This window comes from Periplaneta americana, chromosome 16, assembly GCF_040183065.1.
Source record: "Periplaneta americana isolate PAMFEO1 chromosome 16, P.americana_PAMFEO1_priV1, whole genome shotgun sequence".
Lineage (NCBI taxonomy): Eukaryota > Metazoa > Arthropoda > Insecta > Blattodea > Blattidae > Periplaneta > Periplaneta americana.
Window position 1 is genome coordinate 128579052 of NC_091132.1, and position 22146 is coordinate 128601197.

Here is a 22146-nt window from a genome sequence, read left to right on the forward strand (position 1 = left end):
CCATTTTAATATTACCTTCCCATCTACGTCTCGGCCTCCCTAAAGGTCTTTTTCCCTACGGCCTTCCAACTAATACTCTATATGCATTTCTGGATTCGTCCATACATGCTACATGCCCTGCCCATCTCAAACGTCTGAATTTAATGTTCCTAATTATGTCAGGTGAACAATACAATGCGTACAGTGTTGTATAACTTTCTCCATTCTCCTGTAACTTCATCCCTCTTAGCCCCAAATATTTTCCTAAGCACCTTATTCTCCAATACCCTTAACCTATGTTCCTCTCTCAAAGTGAGGGTCCAAGTTTCACAACCAAAAAGAACAACCGGTAATATAACTGCAAATCAAGATTTCAGGTATAACTCCCTGTAAAGTTGATTTGAATAATTTCGAGGGAAAAATTGTTCCGGGGCCGGGTATCGAACCCGGGACCTTTGGTTTAACGTACCAACGCTCTACCAACTGAGCTACCCGGGAACTCTACCCGACACAGATCCAATTCTTCCCTCTATATCCACATACCTCAAAGTGGGCTGACAATCGTCAAGCAATCAACTTCGAGTGCACACTAACTCCGTGTGACTTACATTGTGGTTTTCTGTTAACGAACAGTGACGAGTATTATGCAAATCAAGATTTCAGGTATAACTCCCTGTAACTCGGCAATATAACTGTTTTATAAATTCTAACTTTCAGACTTTTTTAACAGCAGACTGGATGAATATAATAAAAATTAGTCATGTATCAATTCTCCCACTCTTGAACTAAATAACACGCAGTCGTTTAGCATTTATGCTGTTCCTGAATTTGTTTGTAAAATACTATTGAAAACTAATTTTATATTTTCCTTTTGCTTTATGAAATTACATGTGTTATCCATAGTTTCCCTGTTCTAGCTCTGTAGGGCTTATGTTTACCTTGCAAAATTTCAAGTATCAGGATACATGCTGGTGTCACCAATTTTAATTCGTATTTATTTTAGTTCTGCATTTTTATATATGCCTGTTGACCCGCTTAGTTTTTGTTGCTTGCCGCATTTTTCATGAACTCGTAAACATTGGCCACAATTTCACGACTCTGAATTGTCTTTCCTTTTAATTTTGAAATAACTGTAGACACTGTGTCAACACAAATATTAGAAGTTACAAATTATAAATACATTAAATTATAGTATATTCTCATTAAAATTAAATGAAAATTAGATATTTAAAACTGCCATACACCTCACTTTACAGACAGAGACTATATGGGTACAATATTAAATATGTTTCTCTCTGGCTCTTCTATTTATGCAAGGGAGGGAGACACATTTATAAACACTAAACAGAGAGAGCGATCCGCCGACTGGAAAGTCAAGCAAGGACATACGTTCAAAACCATGACACGAGCTACACTACTACTGTCATCGCTAGACTTCGAAGTTGAGGTACAGTAGGTGAAATACAGCTTAATTGAAGTGGAGTATGGGAGGAGGTGAGGGAAAAGACTAGAATTTGTTTACCGTTTCCATCTGTTCTTTGCGCTTCCGTATATGTCTGGTTGGAGATTTCGTACGTACTAGCATTGAAGGAGGGACAGTTGGGAGAATGTGAAATCACTGCAATGTCGAAAACTAAATTCATTTGAAACAAATTTTTAAATGTAAGTTATGAACGTTATTCCACGAAAAAAAAAAAAAAAAACGCTTAGAAGAAGATACATATAGGCCTAAGTTGTATAGCTATATAAACTATATATATTGTTTTTCAAGAGAAAAAATGAATTACAATTGCTGGAGAAGTAAGTACCAGCCTTAATTATTATGGATAAAAATTTACAATTACATGATTTTAAAGCACCTGTATTAAAAATCTGGGTCATTTAATTCCAGATTAAAATTCAAGAATATGTAGAATATGCTATTTAAATTACCATATTTCTGACATATTTCAATTATCTTATGATTTGATTGTGTTTCATTTTAATTCATTTTATTATCAGTTTACTGTTGTATTATCAAGTTAACGTAGAAAACGTTCATTCTTACTTCGTACTGATATTACAATTTTACTGAATACAATACTCGAATTATTTTCATTTGAAGTATAATATTACCTTCGCTTCTTGGAAATAATGTATTAAGCTACCGTATGCTCAATTCCTACCCCCTCGAACAAGAGTATTACTTGTATCGGGATTATCTTCATGTTAAATAGAACATATTATTATTTAAACTTTTTTTAAAATATTGGTCTTGTTGTCTTAAGACAAAATTTTCCCTCAACCCATAAAGAGGAAGTGCTGGGTAACTTTCGGCGCGAAATATTCCACTCATTTCGCTGAGATTATCGCCTTCATCTCATTCAGACGCTAGATAACCATAAAGTTGATAATGCGTCGTAAAATAACCAATTAAAAAAAAGAGAAAAAGTTTATTTCTTTGACATACTTTATAATTACAGTATTTATGACACTTCTTTTCCTTATACTGTAATTCAAGTAAATTTACAAATGTATATTCTGATAATATTCTTATGAATAATATTCCTTTAAATAACTGTTTATAGATCTAACAAAACTGTTATTTTTCTACTCCTGAGAAACGATGATACATTGTAAACTATCTAACATAATATTTACGTTCGTCCTCCAAGCGAAGGTTTATTTTTTTCCACCTTGTTGGGCCTGTATTACGTATTACAACAGCTCTTTTTTACTGACATGGTATGTGTATGAGGGCAGTGGACTACCTTGCCAGTTGCTTTGTAAACATTGTTCTATTCTGTGTGAATATAACTTAAGAGATAATGTGCCTCAGCTTGGAAATCTAGACTTATCACCAATAATGCACTTCGTACGACTTTCTTCTTTTAATTGTGTCATATAATTCCTTTGAAGTCTGATTACTGTAATACGTAACTAGTCAGTGATGTATGCAATGGACGGGGAAATGATCTAGTGGTTAGCAGAATGTTAGTCCATTGCGTTTTCGTCCATTCGTAATTTGGTCTAATTTTGCGTTTGTCCAGCATCACATTTTGTCCACAGATCTTTCGTCCATGTCATTTTAGTATTATGTGAAATTTCGTACTGTGCAAATATTTTGTCCTTACCTGATCCAAATTTATTTACTTGAGTTTTTCGTAGCTGTATTTAATACAAAAAAGAATCACTGAAATAAAACATGAGATTTATTTTAATTTGTTTCAAAGAACAAAGATCATGCATTCATTGAAGCAATTTCTTAGGAAGTGTAATTTCCTTCTTTAATTTCCATCTTTGGGGTTCTGCGGTTTGCTGTGTAATTTCATTACAGGTTCACAGATTCTCACATCGCCAAAATATCCTGGTTCGATCCTTATTATAAGAGTGGTGTTGATAACAGTAGCCGTCTTTATGAGTAGTGGTTGAAGTCATTACTTTGGAATCAATACTTTATAATTTTAAGTAAAGCTAATGCATGCATTTCCCTAGCAACACCTGTCCATTTTTGAGTTCTCCATTGTTTGGTATTATATTGCTGGCATTTGTTAAAAATGTGCTTCTGGTATCTGAATATCGACAATCAATCACGATTAGACAATATGTATATTGGACTAAATTTTTGTGGACTAAATTTCTGGACGAAATTTACTTTTGGACGAAAATGTTATGGACTTATTCCACTGGACTTAAATGTGTTGGTCATAGAAATTTGGACGAAATGTTGTATTGAACGAAAATGTTTGGACAAACATTCACCTTACCTCGTTAACTCCTGATTTAGTTGCCTCAAGGAACATGCCTTATTGGTGTCACTTATGAGGTTCAAACTGTTTCGGACAGTTGACTAAACAACTACATAGGCTAATTTCTTTGTTTTTGACTGTAGGGGAAGTGCTGTGAGAGAGAGTTCTGCAGATGGCTTCAACTCTAGTTCCTATGGACAAATCTGATGAACGCATCCACCGAGAACTAAGGTGCCATAGTTGCTTCATGTACAAGGAACCACCGATTACACTATGTGCGTCTGGACACAGCATTTGCTCAAACTGCAAAACCAGGATACAAGAGTGTTCCATATGCAAACAACGTTTGCTTAATGTTAGAAGTCTCGCCCTTGAATATCTGGCCAATAACACTAAGTTCCCTTGCTCTAACAGGGAAAGAGGATGTCCGAAACTTCTACCTCTGAATTTCATCAATGAACATAAAATACACTGTTCCTATGGAATGTATCTGTGTCCTTTCAATTATTCACCAAATCACAATTGCAACTTCTCTGGATATCTTGGAGATTTCAAGAATCATATTTTAGAAGTACATCAGAATCCAAATGACATGATATTTGGATCCAAAATTTGTCTACTAGAATATTTTCATTCCAAATCATACAGAAAATTAATAACATCATGCGATGAAATTTTTTATTTCTTTATGAAACAAAAAGGTGACATAGTTTATTTTATAGGTTTTCACTTTGGTGAAAAAGAAGAGACTGAAAATTATGTATTTGAAATTATGACAGCAAGCGAGGACCTTTCTGAACTGTATGCAGAAAGTTGTCTTTTTTCCCATTTTACTGACGATATTAACGAAATAATTAACGAAGGCAAATGTCTCGCTTTCCAGTATGAAACTCTAGGGAAAATTTGCTCAATAAATGGTGGTGATTTGAAATTTTTCATAAGTCACTTGAATAGTTAATTTATTGATAAGATAAAGTAACAAGTGATACTCATGATGTAAACATTTTAACCAAAATAACAGAAAGTTACCTACAGATTTTATTTACCTTTGTCAAGCATTAATGTATAGGGCTATACCTATGTAATATACTGTAGATTACAATCAATGTGTCTTACTCAAGAAATGGTATTCAGCAACAATACATATTATAGCCCAAAAAGTTTAATATCTGACAAGCTTTTTCAGTCCTTCACAATGAATTTTTCATACATTTACTGTATATGTAAACTTTGGACCTCCAATGTTGTTTTTACAATGTGGATTGAATGTTAAAGACATTATTTTACTTTCTTTGTAAAACTGTAACATATCAGTTATATATCTTTCGTCTAATCTAATATGAACATTTACTATATGCTATCTTCTCTTCTCCAGAAAATGTAATGTATATATTGTAACGTGCAATATTATTGCTAATATTGTAAAAGTTTCGAAACTTATAAGCTTAATTTGTTGTAACAATGATACGTTCAAAATAAACATATTTTTTTTTCTAATTTGAAAACAACATTTTTGCTAAGTTAAATTTTTACATATCCAAATCTACAAGAGAGTTGTGCACGGGCAGACTGCGCGCTTGAAGCTGACCACCTGTAAGTCCACTAAGCCTGCCTGCCGTCCATGCCGTCTCTTCATACATAGTTCGAACTCGAGGCAATGAACTTTAGCCCAAGTCCGAGGCGGCCAGCCCGCTCGCCCGACGCAGAGCTTCGAGACAGTGAACACCGAGTCCGTCTCGAAAGAAGACATAGCCTTTCTCTTTCCGTCCCCCTTTCGTCAATACATCTGTTACTGTGTTTAAAGATTTGCTTGCATAACATTAACCATTCTTTCTCGAAATAATGCAAGGCAACACAATAGACCTACATTCCTTTACTTTATGCATAATAATTATAATAAATTTCTACATATAATGTTATTCAGTTACTTTATTACTTTGTAAATAATACAACAACAACGCACATACACAACACATCCAACCACCCAACACAACACAAACAAGCTGCATTCCGAACAGTGGTACACAGATTACTCAACATACGAATGAACCAACAGGATTACAACGAAGAGCTAAACAAAATAATAATAATAATAATAATAATAATAATAATAATAATAATAATAATAATTTATTTTAGCTGGTAGAGTTAAGACCGCAAGGCCTTCTCTTCCACTCAACCAGCAAAAATATATATACATATGTATGAACTTACAAAGAATTCAACAATTTTATTTAGATAAGAGCTACATGTATACAAGAGTTATTTACGAATTAAACAACAGAATACTATGAACTATTAATTGAACACTGAAATACAAACTATGTAGCAGAATTAAGCTAAAATACATAGAATATTAATATATTTCAAATAATGTTAGATAATAGAAAGAGATTATTATGAGACAATTTTGAAAATACAGCACTATCTGGATACATGTCTAAAGGAAGAAGTAACAATATAGACAGTGATAGATTAAGTCAGTATGATTGGAGTGAAATGCTAAGAAGGTTATCTTTTAAGCTGTTTTTAAAAGTGTTTATTGTCTTGCAACCCCTAATACTTTGTGACAGGGAATTCCATTGTCGCGAGGTGGATACTGTAAAAGATGATGAATAACGAGATGTTCTATGAAGAGGTATACTTAACACGCCACAGATAAGTGATCACATACATAGCACAAGGAAACGGATACAACCCTAATATAATAGACAACTTAATACGTAAGACAAAACGTACGAAAACAAAAACACAAACAAGATTGCAACCTCATTCAAGAAATTAAATTACAACATCGCATACAGAACAAATAATACTCTACAAAAACATCTCAACACACAAACAACACAAACAAACAAATACAACCACACAGGCGTATACAAACTCAAATGTAACACCTACAACAACTTCTACATAGGACAGACAGGCAGATCATTTCAAACACGTTACAAAGAACACATCACAGCCATAACAAAATCACAAAACACCTCCACATATGCAGAACACATCACAAATGCTAACCACACCTACAGAGACATCAACACAGACATGGAAATACTACACATCCAACCAAAAAGCCAGAAACTAAACACACTAGAACAATATGAAATGTACAGATATACAAAAGCACACCCCAATGAAATTCTCAACACAAAACTCAATTTCAGAACACAAACTCTTTGACTCCACATTAAAACACACAAACACACCCTCACAGGAAACAAAACAAGAGGCGCCAAGACCGACAACGACCAGTTCTGAGGATGGCCCATAATAGGTCGAAACATGTAAACCAGGTACGATAGAATTTAACACAATATAATACATATTCCGAACAGAATACTATCTGTTACAAACAATGAAGATATGTGTGAAGTAGAAGGGAATACATGATGAAAGCATAAGTACATAAAAATCACAAATAAAAGTGGGGTTAAAATAGGTTAAAACGTTAACATTAAAGGTATATAAGATATTACATTGAAATGATTTATCAATAGAATCTTGCAAATGAAGCAAGGGCAGCATTTAGCAGCGTCTTGAGACATGCACTCTTAAAATGACAAAAAATCATGCTACCATTTGTTATCTATTTTACAATCACATTGTATTTGGTATTTTAAAAACAAGAACTATGAACAGTTCAAGCCTGCATGATTATGATGAAGCAACTTATCCTACCCGCATAAAGCAAGGCCAAGAATTAACTCAGCCCAAATACCTGCCCATCTCTAATCTCTAGGAAAGATTTAAAATATAATGAGGTCATTTTCATCCTTCATTGACCTATCTACATAAATAAGTGCATGCAGGCATCATATATATATATATATATATATATATATATATATATATATACATACGCATAGGTCTACACACAACACGTTCACATGAACATGTGCTTACATCTATACATATTACGCCCCCAAGTTAAATTTGTGTCCCGTGAATGCAAAGTGAGTGTCAAAGTTTCAAACCATATAGAGCAACCGGTAATATAACTGTTTTATAAATTTTAACTTTCAGATTTTTTGCATAAATAAATAAGTAAATAAGTAAATAAATAAATAAATGAATAAATAAATAAGTAAATATTTTTAACATAAATAAATAAATGAGTAAATAAATAAATAAATATTTTTGACATAAATAAATAAATGAGTAAATAAATAAATAAATGTTTTTTTTGTAATTGTGTAAATTTCTAAAGAATTTATGATACATTGAACAAAATGTACAGTAAATATGTAAGTGCTATAGAAGAGTTGAATTTATATAAACTAATCTCGTACATTATCCCGCGCCGTGTCGTCGTGGTCTAAGGCATCCAGCCTCGGACTCGCGTTACGGAATGCGCGCTGGTTCGATTCCTCATGGGGGAAGAAATTTTCTCATGAAATTTCGGCCAGTGTATGGGACCGGTGCCCATCCAGCATCGTGATGCACTTGGGGAGCTACGATTGGTAGCGAAATCCGGTTGCGAATACCAGCTATAACGGCTGGGGGGATCATCGTGCTAACCAAACGATACCTCCATTCTGGTTGGATGATCGTCCATCTCTGCTTCAGCATGTGGGCGTGAGGGCAGCAACCGCCTGGTCGGTCTTGGCCCTTCACGGGCTGAAGCGCCACAGATTTAATCTCGTACATTATAATGTGCTGTGTTTCTATTTCTTATTTTATAAATATATATTTGTGAGAATGGTAAAGGAAAGACAACAAACAACTTCGCATCTTTCCGATAATGAGTTACTATTTTCTAAACACACAATTTGGCGAACGTTTAACACATAAAGAGAGAGGTACAAGAGAAGTACCATGTTTTATAATGGATAGGGAACGGAATTTGGAGTAGTAAAAGCTAGTATTGGCATCTACACAGTAATTTGTTTACAACCCTTTATACCAAGTCCTCCCCTCCATGACATACTCGCAGATCTCTGCACGTCAACAACAGGTGAACGGGACAGTTGTCGCATAAGAACTTCAACATGCAGGTTTGCAGTTCAGAGTAGTGAAGTGCAGGTACAATACCGAAAGTGAAACTAACGAACAATACAAAATTGAAATACTAGCTGTATTTGTAAAAGCTCCAGATCGAATATCAAAATTCAGGAAACAATTCCCTAAATTGTCACTTCCCCCATGTCCAGTTCTTAAGAGCTAACGAAGCTTGCAATTATTACGCACATCACCTCAAATCTGTGAAGAAAGTGGTCCAGTCTTTCGATCTCGATGACGCCGCTGCGATTCAAATACGCCAGGAACTGCTAAATGATAGAAAAATCGAGAAAGAAGTCATGGATATTAAGACAAATTTTGGATATTTACCGGATGCCATTATTCAATTAGAAAGGTCAGGAGTGGAAATAGTTGAGCAAATAATTATGATGAGGACTATTGTAAATAAACTGAGTGCAGTAGGTGAAATAGGAAAACGTGTTGGTGAAAAAATGAACAGAGGTTTGATTAAAAATGATGGGTACGGTATTCTTAGTCGGATTTCAGATGTACTAACAAGGATGTGCCCCAATGACATCATCCAACATGTAAATTTAATTGACGTATCTTGTTTCAAGTACTTTCCAATTGTCTCTCCTAGATGTAGAGCGGAGTTTTTCCATGTTAAAAAATGTCTTCCTTGCAACAGAGCAAAGTTGTATTTTGAAAATTTGAAAATAATATTTACAATTTATTATAATAAGGCACTGCAGGAATAATTGTTTCATCAACAAAACATAGCATTAATTGAAAATGCCATTTCGTTTGGTTCTACATTTTGTTCAACATTTAATGATACTGTATTAGGCTATATTGTAAATATTGTAATATATTGCAAATATTGTAAATACTGTAGTATACGGTGTATAGATATTATCATATTTCTTGACATTGTAAATAAAGGTTTTAATTTAACACGCTCCTGACAGAAAATCACACATATTCAGAGGCGAGTTCCATATAGAAGACAACTGTCTATCAGCCATCATTATGTCCACTGACAGGCGAAGATGCAGAGGTTGATATTTGTAATGTTGTTTATTGCTGTCTTGTGCGTTGCCAAGAAAAGCACATATAGTTAAAAAAGTAATACAGATTATGTATGTAGGTCACTATATGTCAATAAACTATTCCATTTGTTTATTCTGAAATACGTTTATAGCACGTTGCGTGTAAGTTTGTATGAAGTGTACTGTATTAGTCCATGCTCTGTGACGCAGCTCGCTTGACAGTCAGTGAGCTACGAATATCTATACTACGTTTCACCATTCTTTATAATACTCCAAATCCCTTTCCCTGGTAATGAAAATAGTTTCAATAACTTAATGTTTGGAAACTAAAAATTTAATAATAGAACTGAGAATAATAGCCGTGAAAATGAAGAACGATTAAACGTGTAGTTAAAAATAACGCAATTTAATCGAATAATGTTAATCGATATTTTCAAAATTTTGCAAGGATATCATTGGAAAATGCTTGACAATATCGAGTTTATAAAATAAACTCAGGAAACACTGTAAAGCTGTGTATGCCAGAACTCTGACTCGCGTCCATTAAATAATTACCAGAGCGAGTAGCCGAGTAAACAGGGCCCAACTTTTGTGCTGTATCGGAGTGAGCAAAAATTGAATCACCTTCAATATACAGTAGAACAGGTCCTATTTGTCGAAACAGAAAAGTTGCCAGTGCCTACCTCTCTGGTGGAGGGAACATGTTCTGTTCTGCCAATTAAATACACAGTGTTTCGCATACTAGAGGCCCCAAACTTTTTCCAGTAAGTCATTGTGTATTTCCAGTGTGGAATGGAAGTTTTTATACACAAAACTTGAACCGTGCAAAATCTCTCTCCCTCACCATTTACTGATTTGAACTCTTCCTGTAACAATGACTCGTCCATGTGTAAGTTAGTGTTCACTGAATATTGCAGGATAAGGATGAATACAATCGAACAGATTTTGTTCCTCGTTAATAAATAGTCGTAAAAGATTTCGTTTAAAGGGACCAAAGGACGTTTTAAGTACTTTTGGCGAGTAAAGTATATCCTCAATATTCTGAATCCAGGAATTAACAATAGAGATAGAACAGGAAATCCTTTCAGGAGGACAAAAGCATGATGCAAGATGCAAAGAAGCGATTGCAGGCATTGCCATCAAAATCATTACGATAATTCTCCCAAGAGAACAACCATCCCCAGTCTTCGCGTTAATGATTCATCTGAAAAACAAAATTACGAAAATATGCCGTGATAACAGTTCAAGAATAATTCATTCTGGATTTGCAAAAAGAGTGACAGATAATTTCAGGAAATCCTTATGATTGCGGGTAACTTCTACGGGATTAGGGTAATGAAATTGGGATAAATTAAAATTTGCGGTAAGATTTCAGAGCGTCAATGAATGGAATGTAATAAGTTACAAATAAGAATAAGTCCAAAGAATTGCAATAAGAAAGCGAATGATCAGAAGCAGAAAAATATCAAAGACTACTTCAGAGCATAAATGTTGTAAGTAGATACAATAAATAAAAAAAAGCTATTGTTTTCTACAATCTTGAACTGTAAGTTAATTTTAGTCTTATGTGTAAAATTATTTATTGCTGCTATGTCTATAACAGTAAACATGAAGTTACATGTAGATTTAAAAGTATTTGTTCACCAAAGGGGCTTATATTATATTACATCGTACATGCAAAATAATCAACTTTTGTACTATCCGTTTCTCGCATTGGCCGGGTACTTCTTCCCGGTCATTAGCCCGGATAGCGAGAGTATACTCTAATAATAATAATAATAATAATAATAATAATAATAATAATAATAATAATAATAATAATCGTGATCATTCTCATGGTGCTTGTGATCCATGTTGGGATCTTTATTGTGGTCCCTGTCTTTGTTATTGTCGTGGTTCTACAGTGATACCTGTCTTTCTCATAGTTCTTCTCGCAGTCGTGGTCCTTGTGATCTCTATCATAGTCCTCCTTGTGATCATTGTTGTGGTCCTTATAGTGATCGCTATCAAAGTGCTTATCGTGGTCCATATCGTCATCCTTATCGTGTTCCTTGTCTTTCCTTTGTCCTTGTCGTGGTCCTTGTTATCTTTGACACAGTCCTTATCTCGATCCTTTCGTTATTCTATCATGGTCCTTTCATGGTTCTATCTTGGCTTTTATCACAATCTTTACTTGGTCCTTGACGTGATCATTGTCGTGGTTCTTATCGTGATCGTTGTCGTGGTGCTTATCATGGTCTATATCGTGATCCTTATCGTGGTCCTTGTTTTTATCGTGATCCTTATCGTGGTCCTTGTTTTTATCGCAGCCGTTAAAGCGGTTCTTGTTGTTTTCTCTATGGTCCTTATCATAATGATTTTTGGCATTATAATGGTTTTTATCGTTCCATTTGTTTCTTTGTCATTGTATTTCTTGTCTTTGTTATGGTCCTTATCTTGGTAAATTTTGAAGTCCTTATCATGGTCCATTTCCTGGTTCCTATCGCGATTTTTGTTTTGTTCGTCGTTATCCATGTTGTGATCCTTATCGTAATCTTTGTGTTAATCATTTTTCCATGTTTGTGATCCTTATCGTGACCCATGTTGGGGTCCTTATCGTAATCCTTGTAATGGTGCTTGTCGTGATTCACGCCGTGATCCTTATCCTGGTCCTTGTCGTGGTCAGTATTGCCCTTGACGTGATCTTTATCGTTTTCCATATTGAGGTCATTATGATTCTTAGTTTGAAGCTTGTCGTGTTTCATGCCGTGATCCCTACCATGATCTCTGTCGTAGTCTTTATCGTGCATCTTGTCGTGGTCCATGTTGTGAGCCTTATCGTTTTCCTTACCGTGGTTCATATGGTGATCTTTATTGTGGTCCTTGTCTTTAATATCTTTTCCTTTTCGTGATCCTTATAAATGTCTTGACATCTTTGTCGTGATTCTTATAATTGTCCTTGTTGTCTTTCTAGTAGTCCTTTTCGTGATCCTGGTCCGTATCTTAATCCTTATCGGTGGTCTATATCGTGGTATTTATCGTAATTCTTGTAGTGGTGTTTGTCGTGTTTGTAGTATCTTATCGTGGTGCTGATCTTTGTCTTTATCGTGGTTCTTGTTGTGTTGTGTTTTTAATAGTTCTTTTCGTGGTTCTGGTTCTTGTAATCATTATCGTGGTCCATGTCGTAGAATATTTATTACAATCCTTGTGGTGTTTGTCGTGTTTCTTGTAATATGTTTTCTTGATCCTAATCTTTGTCCTTGTCGTGATCCTTACATTATCTCATACTGTCTTTGCCCTGGGTCTACATTTGCCATTTCAAAATTAATATTTTTCTCCCATTTTGGCGAATGGCTTTCATGTTACACTGTATATTTCAAAGATAAAGATAAACGATCAAGGACTTAAAAAAAAGAGACCTATACCAGAAATAGAGAAACAACTGATAACATTTTGCACTTTTATGTACTTTGGAGTAAGATAAAAATAGGCCTACGCATGCACGACCAGATGTTTTCCTAGCTACGTTGATACCGCGTGAACAGCGCTGTAGAATTTTAACTTTCCACGACCAAGAGTTCTCTCATTACTTTTTTAGGGGAACTGTACAATAGAATTCCTTTTTTTTATTGTAAACCTGTCCCCCCATGTATTGTAATAAACTCTTCCAAGTAGGTTATGTGTATATGAATGGTACAGAGAAAGAACGAACAGAGTCACAATGTTCTTAAGGGTGATGTCATCATCTAATTCAGTACATTACTGAAAAATTTAATTTTGTTTCTAATGAAAATGTAGGAAAGGATGATGTATCCGTAGTGATAATTCTCCTTTATCAGTTTTGATAAGAAAAACACACAAATTTTGCAGTAATATACTGACTTAGATGATATCACCCTTATGAGAATTGTGACTCCGTTCTTTCTCTGTACCCTTCATATGCGAACTATCCTCGTATATAGGAATGGAGTCGTTCATATTGTCTTTTATTAGTCAGCCATACATTGTAAAGCTGTTCATTTTATCGGATATTTCCACAGCAATCGTAGTTAATTTTCCGTTCCACAAAATCGTTTCATTTTTCTATTAATGCACGTCCAATATAGAAGTTAAGGCCTCCATGCACGTTGAGATCTGACCTGCTGCATCGATATAAAACAGTGACACATGCATTCGAGATTTATATCGAATATTAAGGCCCTTTTTTACGTTTAGATCTATATCGATACTAATAGCGATACATGCAGGCATCCGAGATCTGTATAGAGTACAAGAGTCACATACACACTTAGAATTATTTAGGCTTCAGCATGAAACCGAAATGCTACTTTCTATACACGTGTTTATGGTAGTTACAATAGGATTGACGGAAGTTTTAAAGGAGAAAAGGCACCGAAGGATAATATGGACGGAACAATGGTTATTTGTACTTGTTAACTAAATATTTATTGCCATTTCTCTAAGTTGTTTATTTGAGTAATTTTTCTAATTCGAATGTTACAGACACATATAGAACTTATATTAAACAACTCTACCCAAAACTCCCGATCTGCAGACTTTGTTCATAATTTGAAATGAAACTTTGGTTTAGTGCTACAGGATACCGCCACATACACATTCAAACAAGCAAATACAGTGGACTCTCCTAAGTTCGACAAAACAGAATTGAAAGTTCAGTCCAATAAGGGTGGGTGTGGCAGGTGAAATGAATAAACATTCTTATTGTTTATCCATCAACGAATACAGTACTGTACTTGAATTTCCTGTCCTCCCCGAGATTTGTGTATGCGATTCTAGTAACACAGTCTCACAAACGGCACAATTCTCAAATAGAAAAAGAGGTGTTCATTAATTTAAAATCAGTGATCAATATGGAGGTCCTAATCAATAAAATATTCTGTTTTCCTGTAACAAAATATCACTACAAGACACAGAACCAATGGCAAACCCATTTCTTAGTGCCCGTATAGGGGCGTGTCTAATTCTCCTACGTAAGCAGTCGAACTATAGGATGTCGAACTTGATTTTTGTCGAACTTAAGAGCTTCCACTGTAATTGTATCTGTTGGACCTTCCTGGTATTCTCGATAGTGATACAGGCGACGTTACTAACTGATACACCTTCTTCTTCTTCTTATTCTTCTTCTTCTTCTTCTTCTTCTACCATGGCATCTGTCACAAAGTGATACACCCATACTGTACAGTGACGTGTTGAGAGAGTAAAATACACGTTGCGATTAGTATCGCGATACCGAAACTTACAACATATATCGATACAGATCTCAACGTGTATGGTATCATTTTATGTTAAAAGTATTCGGTCATTGGGTGGGACCATTTTCAGCATAATATGTAAGACAGATGTAATTTATAAAATTGGATGTATGTATAGACTACATATTATTTCCTCTCCAAACTGAAAATATGCATGAAAAGACTTAAATGCGAAATGTTAAGATCACTAACGAATGAATAACTCTGTAGTTCCTTAGGAGAGGTTGATAGGGCACTCGTAACCTAAGTGCAGTTAGTTACTCGGTGAGCCGATTGTAGCGCTCTCTAAGAGACTAAAACAAGACGATGTTGTTTTCACTTTAAGTTTCTACTCTGACAGTAAACGGTGAGGAGGAAATTGGCAAGTATAGCAGTGAGAGTGTATTAGGTTACCTTGCTTTTGTCTTTATAGGATCTACCTTAAAGGGTGAAACTATTAAATGTTTCAGTATTCATAATATTTAGTTTCTTTTATTCATAAATTTTTGGTCAGGGGACTCATATAATTCTGATGTTTTTAACATTGCAATAAACCAGAATCTCCATTATGTGAAGTACGCAACTTCGACTTGAGTACCTACGTATAAAATGTTATAGACATACTATACTTAATATGAGGCGTTTAGTTGCAAAATCAGATACATCACTAAAACATAATTTTTCAGTATGAAGGAAAAACGCTTGCAAGGAACCAAGGATTTGCAACCAATGCTATTCTTTCATCATACAAATCCATGTGATGTATCTGGCTTTGGAGCATAACAGTGCTATAGCAGTTGTAGAATCATATGAAGATATGAAGTAACTTATAACATTAACTCATCTTCTAAAAAAAATGTGATGTATCTGATTTGGTAATTACACGCCTCATATAACATTATTGAAGAATGAGCTTGTTAAAGCGTGATAGTGTATTTTTCTTTAATCACATAATGTTAGAGTTAATTTGTTTGTTAGATAATAATTCTAGTGTATTTAATTTCGTGTTCGTAATTTTTGTTTGTTTTTCTGTCAATTTACTTCTCAGATCCTTAATTTTATTGAAGTTAAATAGGGAAAACTTCAACAGAAAATCAATTTAAAAACCTTATATTCCCTACCAGATGTTTCCTTATTGTCTCGATTAAAGATTACGTTGTCTGTTAATGAAATTCCTAATTTGTTTTATGACTGCTGTTGATAGAATGATAGAAGTATACAACATAGCACAGGGCAATGGTGCGACAAACAATTTCGATTATGAACACTACTTATTTATTTATTTATTTATTTATTTATTTATTTATTTATTTATTTATTCATTTATTCTTTGAGTATGCCCCAATGAGTATAACTCATATGTGGCGTTTATACAAGAACACATACAATGTTGTACAACGTAATTGAAGTCTTGAAACTACAGTCGGTGGAAAATATAACCTACAATATCTCGAGAATTGAAGAACGAAAGAAGGCTTATATAAGAACAAGTAGGGTAACAAAGTTTTGAGCAGAAAGAAGAAAAAGTTTGAGAATTAAAATAATCTTCTCAAATAGTTTTTTTTAACAATTCTTACAACTCACGGAATTTGGTTAAAAGTTTTTATAAAAAGTGCTTAGTCCCTTTCGTTCCGTAAGGTACTGAGGCGTGCTAAAAAAAATTTGTTTTGTTGAAAAAGTATATATCTTTATTAAGGGAACGCATAGGTGAAATTTTTAAACTGTACAATTTTGACCCTAATGAGCTGAAATTTTTACTAGATGTGTCTGTCCTAACGTCATTGTAATTATCAGTGTAACCATTTTTAGATATTTTTCTTACATTATTTTAAATATGTTACATATAAATGGTTCCACACCATTAAAGTAGAAGAATTTCACTTTTAAAAAATATAAGAATGTTATTAGTTCTTATATTTATATAAAGTTTTGTCATTTTGTTTTTTTGTTAGTGTTAGAGATAAAATTTTTTGAATGTGATGAATATTATTCTTTTCAATTTATTCATACTTATTAGTTAATACATTATAAAATTTAAAGAGTAACAAAAAATCATGCGACATATTTTTAGTTGTATTTTCTAAGTATACCTTGAAAATTTGAAGTAAAATGCTTTAAAACTCCATCACGTGAAATGTTTAACACATTGAGAAATGTCAAAAAAAAAAAAAAAAACTTTCAAGAAAAACAAATTTTAAATTATAACTGGTGTTTTCTACATATGGCATACCTGTGAATACTTTAAATGGTTACTGGGACGAAACTTAAAGTAGATTTAGAATCTAGAGGTATTTTACTTTATTAATAATATAAAAAACAAAAAAAAAAAAATTTTTAAGTTTCTGCTAAAATTTTAGCTATGCCGTCCCTTAAACTTAAATATAATATTGCTAATGATGTTCATTAAAGAATAGATGGATGAAATTTAAAGAATAACTAATGACATAAATATAGAAATACATAATAAACTTACATCTTTGTCTGTTGTCATTTTGTTACTTCATGGTCCTCAAAAATATATTCGAAAGAAGGTTGTTCATTCGCATTATGTATAATTTTACAACATTTTATAACGCGAAGCTGAATATTATGTACGACTCCCGCACGAGATTCACAAAACTCTGCTTTGTCGAATGGGTAGATAATGAAATTTGTAGTGAGTATTATGGAAAAGTACTATAGTGAAACTTCCCAATAGCGGACACAGCCGGGGAAAAAATAAATGTTCGTTATTGAGAAGTGTCCGCTATTTAGAAAATCGTTAGTATGTACACAGTACATTAAAATTTCTCATACATATTCAACACTATATTTTACAGTACAGTACAGTAGACAGTGAGATTGTGAAATTGTTTACAGTATTCATCCAGAGAGAAGTCGTACCAGTAAATGTTTTGTAAATGAAATAAACATCAATCATTGTACCACTTACACAAAGAAATCTAGAATTGTTGATTGTTTATTGTGAATTTTGGATATCTTAGTTTCAATAACCCAACTCTTTTGAAATTTCTAAGACTTTCTCTCTAATCAAGGTCCCAGATAAAGGCATCTTATTTGCTCTAGCACTGCAGAACCATTCATATGTTAAATTGTCAATGGCAAGCCCCTCAGTTTTAGAAAAAGCTCTTTTTCTGTTCTCATTTGGATTCTCAGTGTATGATTTTAAAATAACACTGTCTTTCAAAATTTCACTAACCTCAGATTTTTCCACATTAAACTCTGTGGTCAGCTCACGAACACTTAATTTCTCCTTCTCACAATGCTTTACAATATCCACATTCTCTTTTAGTGACAAACGTTTACTTTTTTGTGACATTTTTAATGTGACTGTACTTCCGAACACTCAACTTGACAAACTAAGAAAGTACGGACTACTCACGCATAGTATCACAACTAACAACTGTGCTGCTTACCTGCAATAAAGTACAAGAACGTTCAAATGCACGATAATGATTGTTGTAAAGAATTCCGTTAGAATTCCGTTTAATTTATAACCGTCTTTTTTTTTTCTTTCACGCTGTCCATTATTTGAAAGTTTTAATTATTGTTGGGAGATACATTTCAGTGTCCGCGTCCGTTATTGAGAATGTCCGCTATTTGGAAGAATTTTATCATAAGGGTCAATGTTATTTTGCAGGGGAATTTTAAAATGTCCGCTATTGAGAGGAGTCCGCTATTCGGAAGTGTCCGTTAAGGGAAGTTTCACTGTATATGAAATGATTGAATGAAAGAATCAGTGAAATGAAAGAACCGATGAATGATGCGATTGAATGAGTGATGACTAATGGAATCTAATGACTGAATGAACTAACTAATGATCGAAGAAAATGTAATTCATGCATAGGAGTAGAATGGAAACGTAAATTGACTGAATGAGGAGCGGGAGGTTTAAGTCGAACAGAATAATGTGCGAGTGAATTTGTGGCGTGTAGTGTAGGACTAATAAAATTAAATGCAATGAATTTGCGAGTAAATGACTTGAGTTTATTGAAATTAATATGATTGAATGATAGCAATTGATTTGACGGAGAGCTAGCATAAGAATGACGAGAATGAAAATATTTAATTAATAAAGATGTTTTAGTGGAATGATGACACGAATGGGGTGGAGTGGAATAGCTTTGAGTTAATTCGGATTAAGTAGAGCGTAATAGGTGTATGAATTAATGGATTGGAAAGGGATTAATGACTATGTGAATGGAATGAATTCGTTTCGAGTGAATGGGTGAATGAATTGCATGGAATATATTGAAAGAAGCGAGTGAATGAATATGAAATGAAATTGAGAAATGAATGGAAATTACCAATTGAAAAGTGCAAATCGACGGAATGGAATGTATGATATACGAGCAAAAGTTTGCAATGCAATGTAATGGTCTAAAATGAAATACGATTTTAATCAAAGCAACGCAGTGTTAAAGAATCAACTTATAAGGAGAGGACACGCTCTGTATGTCACTGAATGAAATGAGATCGTGTGAGATGAAAGTCAAAGAAGTACCTGGTACGGGTGGCTATTGTTTGTGACATACTTCCGTTAGGTGCCTAATAGGGAAGCATTAGACTATGTGAAAGCGTAGCACATATGGTTGGGTGCTGAGTTGTTATCCAGGCAACCTGAGTTCGAATCTTAACTGGTCTTATATTTTTTTCTTTTAATAATGATTAATAGTGTGATCACAGTAATCTCTTTACATATATCATACTTCTCAATGTATTGGACGCTTCATCATGTTTTAAACAAATTACTAATTAACTAACATTGTATTGTAAAGGATAAACAAGGAAATATTGCTCATGTAGGCAGGTCACTGGTGTCTGTTCTATTTCTATTCCACTTCATTTTGTGCATGATTCATTGTGATAAATGTCATAAAAACACACAAAACATACATATTTCCTGCACCATGCACAGCAAATGAAAGAAGGTTGTCCACAGTCACACACATTTTTCCGCACTTCTGCTGCGAAACAGATATCTTTCACATTCACAAACACTTCTCGTTCGTTTATTAATTTTGATGCATACCACGCATATTTCAACATGGCTTTGAATATAGGAGCTGACAACTGAAAGTGAATTAAGGAGTGAATTTTGAGGGCATCCTCCCTTGAAGCAATTTGTCGTCCAGTTTGTAAAAGGAAAAAGCTATTTTGCAAATATTTGATAAAAATCTTCACCTGTCTAAAAAGATAAAAATCACAAGACTGGCATAATCCAGAACATTTGGGTGAAATCACTTAAGGTCGCACGTTACTTCATTTTCTTCATTTGTAAATATTTCATCATACAAAGAAGGATTTACCTGCCCTTCCCATGAGTCCAGAATTAGAAGAAATGGCTGCTCTTTCACATATGTCTTTATTACTTTCTCCAAGTATTGCTTATGGAGTTGAGATGTCAGCTTTCCTGATGAACTTGTTACACATAATATATATCCGAATTTAGAAGTGAGTTCCTCTACTTGACGTTGCACTCTTGGGGCAAATTGTCCTTTTGGTTCTAATAATAATAATAATAATAATAATAATAATAATAATAATAATAATAATAATAATAATAATAATAATAATAATAATAATAATAATATCAAGTTTTAAAAAATGAGAAGGCATTAGGATTCGAACTGGGGTTACCTCGATGACAACTCAGCATCCAACTGTATGAGCTACGCTGTTACACAGTCTAATGCTTCCCTATTAGGACGTAACGGAAGTATGTCACAAACAATAGCCAATATTTCCAAAACGAGGGGTCATTGGCCACCCATACCAGGTATGACTTTAAACAGTACGTCTTGTACTTTCATCTCACACAATCTTATTGAATTTGGTGATATACAGAGCGTGTCCTCTCCTTGTTAGTGTTATATGAGGGGTCTAGAGCACAAGGGATTTAAGTTGGAATGTGGTAGAATGTTACAGAATGCTTATCAGTACTACGGAATGCGCTGAATGTTATGGGATGAGGTGTATTAACAGAGAACACAATGCAATACAATAATAATAAATTTAATTAGAATGGAATTAATTTTTTGATCGATTTTTGTAAAACTGCAGTTGGTTAGTATGTGACATTGACGACAGCGATAGGATATTTTTAGAGGAGTCCACGAATTCGTTACGGATTACCTGAAATTGTTTGAATACGGCTTAGGAGGATGAATCTAGCTCGCTATCATTGAGTAAAGTCGATGACTGAATAGAATTATATGAAGTGAGATAGAATGATGTGAAGTTGAATGATTTAATGACGAGGTGTATAAAGAAGTGAATATGTGTACAGCAGAGTGCTGCATTGGAGTTAAATTGCTCGCTTGAACTCGGTCGAGTGTCGCACCCTCGAGTGAGATACGATCGGTCGTGATACGTTCGTAATAAATATAAGCACAGTACAAGGTCATCTCACCGACATGTCTTATCTTGTGTGGAAGGCGACAGGTAAGATACACATATGTTTTGCTCACACGGTAAAAATAAGGCTTTATTTTCTACGTTTATAACAAACGTTTAATGGAACAGTCAATGGAACGTACCAAAACAGGAACATGAAGTTATAGTAAATAAAATAGTATGAAAAACTTCGATATACAGTTATTAATGCTAATTAATCATTATTCAATATTTGATTTACCACATATATAATATGATAGGTCCATGCATAGTGTTCCGCCTATATACTGCGACAACGTAGAAACGTTTTACAAAATATTATTTATATAGAAGTAGATTAATAACAATATTAGTACAGAGATAACGTCACAGAGAATATAATAAAACGAATAATCATGCTTCACAACTGTTACAGATGCAAAGATTGATACACTAATTATTAGAGATTATTATTATTATTATTATTATTATTATTATTATTATTATTATTATTATTATTATTACTAGAAAACTTGATACACTTCTTGCATTATCGTGATTGTGTTCTCCGTTTATAATAATTACATTTACATCCAATAACATCTAGCAGATGTGGCAAAAACAAAATCACTCCTGTGTGTGTGTGTGGGGGGGGGGGAGACATTTACCTACAACATTTATATTACATTTTAAAGCAAGTTTTGTAGTTGTACTATGGAGAGGTTAGTTAAACATTGAAAAGTTTTGAAATGATAGACATCTATGATGTTACTACACAGTTCATTACTGTAACAAGAACGACTGTCTAACGCTCGGCTTATA

The 22146-nt window shown here is 33.9% G+C and overlaps 1 long non-coding RNA gene and 1 other non-coding gene across 2 annotated transcripts in view; one reads left to right on the forward strand and one right to left on the reverse strand.

Annotated features, from left to right (window-relative positions):
* LOC138691218 (uncharacterized) overlaps positions 1 to 22146 on the forward strand; it is a 1067443-nt gene that overhangs the window by 1009304 nt on the left and 35993 nt on the right. The gene's annotated exons all lie outside the window — the stretch shown is intronic.
* TRNAN-GUU (transfer RNA asparagine (anticodon GUU)) lies at positions 405 to 477 on the reverse strand. The gene has a single exon. It is a non-coding gene; the product is annotated as a tRNA-Asn (tRNA).